The sequence below is a fragment of the Nicotiana tomentosiformis genome, chromosome 8 (assembly GCF_000390325.3).
Source record: "Nicotiana tomentosiformis chromosome 8, ASM39032v3, whole genome shotgun sequence".
Classification (NCBI taxonomy): Eukaryota; Viridiplantae; Streptophyta; class Magnoliopsida; order Solanales; family Solanaceae; genus Nicotiana; species Nicotiana tomentosiformis.
In genome coordinates, this window is record NC_090819.1 from 108,555,457 (window position 1) to 108,561,386 (window position 5,930).

A 5,930-nucleotide genomic window follows, 5' to 3' on the forward strand; every position below is an offset into this window, starting at 1 on the left:
TTGCGAAGGGGGCTATCGCAATTGCGAAGGGGCTATCACAATTGCGAAGCCTTCACAATCCTTTTGCCCTTCGTAAATGCGAGGAAAGTGTCGCAATTGCGATCACTGACCTCGCAAATGCGGACAAAAGATCGCATTTGCGATCCATACCCCTCCTAGACTCCCTCGCAAATGCGAAGAAAAGTTCGCAATTGCGAACATAGGCTGGCCCAACTTCTCTTCGCATTTGCAATGAGAAGTTCGCAAATGCGACCTCAACAGTGATCACAAATGCCAATCCTGACCTCGCATTTGCGAGGTTTGAGGCCTGCAACACAGCTGAAGCACACTAGCTATTTTTCTGAGTCCAAATCACTCTGTAGCCTATCCAAAACTCACCCGAGCCCTCGGGACTCCAAACCAAACATGTACGCAAGTCTAAAAATATCATACGAACTTGCTCGCGCGATCAAATTGCCAAAATAACACCTAAAACTATGAATTTAGTACCAAATCAAATGAAATTCTCAAGAACACTTTAAAATTTCTATTTTCTCAACTGGACGTCCGAATCACATCAAATCAACTCCGTTTCTCACCAAATTTCACAGACAAGTCTTAAATATCATAATAAACCTGTAACGGGATCCGAAACCAAAATACGGACCCGATACTAACAATGCCAAATATCAATCAATTCTTAAAAATAAATAATTTCTAGACTTTTAATTTTCATCAAAAATTCATAACTCAAGTTAGGAACCTCCGAATTCAATTTCGGGCATACGTCCAGGTCCCATAATTCGATACGGACCTATCAAGATCTTCAAAGCACGGATACGGGCCCGTTTACCAAAAATATTGACAGAAGTCAACTAAAATTAACTTTTAAGGTTAAAAAAAAATTATTTTCATCAATTTTCAACATAAAAGCTTTTCGGGAACCTGCTCGGATTTCGCACGCAAATCAAGGAGGGTGAAAATAAGATTTTTAAGGCTTAAGAGCGCAGATTCGAGTTCTAAAACATAAGATGACCTTTTGGGACATCACACGATCCTAAGACAAAAATCACCCTACGGGCTATTGGAACCGTCATTACTCCATTCTAGAGTCGTCTTCACACAAATTAAACTACGGTTAATTCCTACGACTTAAACTTCTATTTTTTAAGGACTATATATCCCATTTCACTCTGAAACCAAAAACCAAACCTCCCGGCAAGTTACGTAATCATAAAATGAAATAGAGGGAGCAATAAATACGGGTTCGGGGCTAATACTCTCAAAACGACCGACCGTGTCATTACAATTATCATGCGATATTTCAGAAACATGCGTAAAGTCTTTTAAATTACTACTAGAAGTTGAAGTAGTACCTCTTTTTCTATTTTCCTGATTACCCCGATTAGCAACCTTATTACAAACTCTTTTTGCAGCATTAAATATATTGTGAAAATTTAACTACTAATAAAAAATAAATATTCAAATAAAATATTAAATAAGAGAAAGAGTTGGAACGAGTGCACCGAATTCCGCAGTAAATTGAACATTTGATGATGTTTGAAGTCTTGAAATTGAATTTCGCAACTACGATGTTATCACGAAGAAACGTCAATTGTTCTAATTTCAAACTTCAAATAATATCATAAATAAAATTCCGAAAAAATGAGAGTCAAATAGTTGATTGCAATTTAGGTGAAAAATGAGAGAATGACAATTGAGAATTTGGGTTTGAGAATTGAGAGATGAGTGAAGAAATGAAGAAGAGGGGAGGGGGGTATATTTATAGTTTTTAAAGGGCTAAATTAGTAAATACTAAAACTGTTATTTTTGAAAAGAAAATCCCCCAAAAAGGGCTATTCTTGCAAAATAGCCATTGGGCAACGATCAAAATGGCAGCTGACCGTTTTTAATGGTCAACTATACCCTAAAAAAATAAATTGAAATACCCGTTGAACCGGTCCGGGCCGATCCGGTTAACCGGTTCGAACTTGACTTGACAGTACCGGTTCTGATTGGTGCGGTTAACCGGTACCTCTATTCTACCCGACACAATCTGTTCCCCGTCCCAACCCAACCCTGCCCGCCCCTACCTACCGGACTGGGCCGGTCTGGAACTGGGTCAACTCGACCCGTTTGACATCTTTAATTATTACTAATGGCCCTCCGGAAATAGACTCCCACGTTTTTCATTAGTTTTTATTTAATTTATTATAACCCTATAAATTCATCAAAACACAATTTGCCATAGAAATAGTAATAAAGCAAAAAAAAATAAAAATAAAAATCCATGATTGATTGTTTTCAAACGTGGGAAACAAAATCCTAAACTAACTCAAACACTCTCTCTCCCTCATATAAACTGAAACAAGACCCACGTTCTAGACTATCCCTCATAAATGATTCTCTTCCTATTTTTCTTAATCACGAACTTTGTTCAATGCGTGGGGCTTGAAATTTTTGCAATTTCACATCTCCCCCTCAAGGTATCCGTAATGATTCTACATTCATGCACTCCGGAGTTCAATTTTGAAGTAAAATTTTGAATTGCTAAAAGTTCGTCGGCAACAACATTGTTAAACCATGGTTATGGATTCGAAATCATCGGTTCACAATTTCATCCAGAAAAGGTGCTATTTGTTTATTTGAAAAAGTGCAGGTTGTGCATTTTATTTTTATTAATTTACTTCTAAGTAGGTTTTGTTTGTTTTGTATTTTTGCAGTATTTTTCACAAGGAGGATCTGTGGGATTCTTCTAATGTGATCGACAAAGGGAGTATATATTCAGTAATAAAGTAAGTTGTATTTTGTCTATTTTTCCCTTTATTTATCTAATTTGGGTATTATTCTTCTCATTCTGTTAGAGTTTTATAGTAGCAACTTTTTTGGATCTTTCTTCCTTTGGGCTAAACTTTTTTCAGGCAATTCTTTTTCAAGATTAAATCAAATTTCCTTTTCTAGTGGGCATATGATTTGTAAACTCCCGGTAATTGATTTTTCTCAAGTTTTTTGCTTTATTATGTCTTTCGCTGCATTATGATAGTGGGAGGTTAATGTCGAGTCTCAATCTAACTATATATGCATAGATGTAGGCACGTTATATATAATTATATGCTTTTGCATTGCAGGATGTGCTCAATAGGATATAGTTAAAGCTTTACCCTCTTGTGGCCAAGCTCCTGAGGTAAAAGGTGAAAGATATGGCATCTTTATGTCTGGGAATAATTTAACTGAGTTAGATCATAATCATATACATGTTAGTTTTTCAATAAGCATTATCATCCCTTAATTTTACAGCTTGCATACCCCAATTTGCTTTGTTTTATAATTGCTTAAACATGTCACAATAGTGAAAGTCGACATGCCACAAATAGAAAGCTTTACAATTTAAGTCAGAAAGACATTGCACAACTCTTTGCTCCTTCACTTGCTACTTTACAAAACCTTAATCAATTAATTCTATAGATTTGAAGATATATTGGTAAAGGAGCTTCATTTTTTTTAAGTATCCAACGTCACACATTTTTTTTAGAGGTAATCGACTTTGACTAGACCCCTTTTTCTAAATTTTTTTTTTCAAATAGTGGAGAAGCAAGCTTAAATGCCAGTTAGATTCATTTTTTAAGTATCCAACGTCACACATTTTTTTTAGAGGTAATCGACTTTGACTAGACCCCTTTTTCTAATTTTTTTTTCATTGTTTTTTTTTTTTCAAATAGTGGAGAAGCAAGCTTGGATGCCAGTTAGATTTATTTTTTAAGTATCCTACGCCACACATTGTTTAGAGGTAATCGACTTTCACCAGACCCCTTTCTGTAATTATTTTTTTGCAAAATTATACATTGTTCAAACAGTGGAGAAGCAATCTTGGATGTCAATAAAGAATTGGAAAGAAAGATAATAGATTAAATCCTATGTGCATTGTAAATTTTTTATTTAATCGTCAACTGATCTGAAATTTGGTTCAGCATATGAGTGGAGAGACCCAAATCGTTCACTCTAACTAAGTTTAAGATCTACTAAGTTTAATATCAACAAATTCTTGGCCTTCATATTGAAAGTCCAATAAAGGGTACACATTGTGGAATTATATAGTGTATTGATCAAGTAGGTTTTATTGGCCTATTATTTAGAGAAATCTATGAAAATTCTTAGGATTTGCTCAGTTCCGTTAACTGGATTATGGCAATACTTCTTTTAGACTGAGAAAAGGTTTTCACACCTCTCAATAGTACCAATTTTTTTAAAAAAGTTTTCACATTATCATTTTATATCTCTGACTGCTTAAATAAATATCTCTGATTTCTAAAATTACTGTACTACACAGCAACAAACTGTTGCAAGGTAATTTTTAAAGCATATCTTTAGAATAAATATAAAGCTGACACAAAAAGTCATACATATTCAACTGTATATTCTTAGGTCATCCATAGTTCTCTTATCTTGGTATTCTATTCTTTGAGATCTGAAATGAAATATTTAGGATACGTTCCTTTTGATGTCTAACAGAGTGCCGACTCAGTCTTATCCTTCTTCAACAAGTTGCAACCGTAATTGTCTCTTTACTCTTTTATTAATCATAAAAACTATTATTCTAAAACACATGACACAATTTTATCAGTTAAGAAATCTGGTGTATATTTGGTCAGTAGTTATCATTCTTATCTCTCTATATCATTTTTTTTGGTTAAGGCCTCTTCACACTTTCCAGTATTTATTCTCAACTTGAAGGTACACATGATGCGTTCATAAAGTTATGTATTGTTGAAGCCGCGACTAATGACCAAAAAGCTCATTTAATTGGAATTTCCTCAACTCGGGTAATATCTTGTGAAACGTGTGTTTTTAAGGACCATAAAATGCTGATTGAAAATGCACGTTTGTTTTCGTGCATCTACTTTTCTCTAGCAAGCTTATACAGTCCATTATAAACACTTGCTTAACATTCCCAAACTAATAAGTTTGTCACGTCCTTCTCCTTAAAGGAAAAACATGACAAATCTTACAGCTTTTGGCATATAGTAGTAGCACAGAACATGAGACAACTATAAATTTGAAGAAAGTATGCAAAAACTTTAGGACGCGACGAAAATTAACATATAAGACAGTATTCATTCAATAAAGTTGGTATGTATTTTGATTTCCTTTCTATTAAAATAACGTTGTATTGATTTCAGATTTTTCTAATACCCTTTTCGATTTGTTACAGGTGGAAGCTATTACAGTTGGCATAAGTCGAACACACTTCTATTTCATTTCTTGATCTTGAGAAGCACGAGTCATCAATTTCGTGATGGTCAAGAGCAAGAACTAGAGTTGTCAAAGTAAATTTGGATCACATCAATTCTATAAGTAGTTAATTTCACTAACATTTTCGTTTCTTCGTGCATATAGGCAAAGGTTTATCTAAGAATGGTAAAGCCCAAAAATTTGCTTTACAGTATTAGCTAGAAGCTATAAGTAAATTATGTATGCTATCTTTCTTGATTTTCTCTTTGTTTGAAACACACAATGTGTGTTGATTATGTATGTAAATATATGAAAGCAACAAGACCCAACATATATAAGGAATCAATGAATAACAAAATCAGATTTCTTTCATGCTCCTTCATGTCTACCGTATTATTCAAGTAAAATTTTCTTATATTTATTTTATTTTTTTCATTCTCCGCGCAACGCGCTAGTACGAATACTAGTTATTCTTAAAGAAGTATGCTAAAATTAGATAATATAGTCCCTTCAAAAATGAAACTTTATAACGGACAATAAGACTTTTTTATACTCCCAATAGATGTGCATTTTTTAAACGTAAATAGGTTTGATAATTTATATTCAACTTGAGAAATTCAAATATGGAGCTGATTTCAAGTTTAAATTTCAGCTTTATAGAGTGTAAGTATAACTTAACTTAGTTACCAAAAAAGGATCGACCAACATTATATTACTTTAAG

General features: G+C 33.8%; 1 long non-coding RNA gene across 5 annotated transcripts; it reads left to right on the forward strand.

Moving 5' to 3' along the window:
• The first annotated feature begins 2,285 nt into the window (after positions 1-2,285).
• LOC104092006 (uncharacterized) lies at positions 2,286-5,585 on the forward strand. Of its 5 annotated transcripts, XR_004505928.2 has the most exons (6): positions 2,288-2,609; positions 2,703-2,774; positions 2,901-2,965; positions 3,108-3,163; positions 3,699-3,766; positions 5,189-5,585. It is a non-coding gene; the product is annotated as an uncharacterized lncRNA (long non-coding RNA). The 5 variants fall into 5 exon arrangements; XR_011410561.1 differs by having other exon boundaries at positions 2,286-2,609; positions 2,703-2,965; positions 3,108-3,170; XR_011410560.1 differs by having other exon boundaries at positions 2,287-2,609; positions 2,703-2,965.
• The last annotated feature ends 345 nt before the right edge of the window (positions 5,586-5,930 follow it).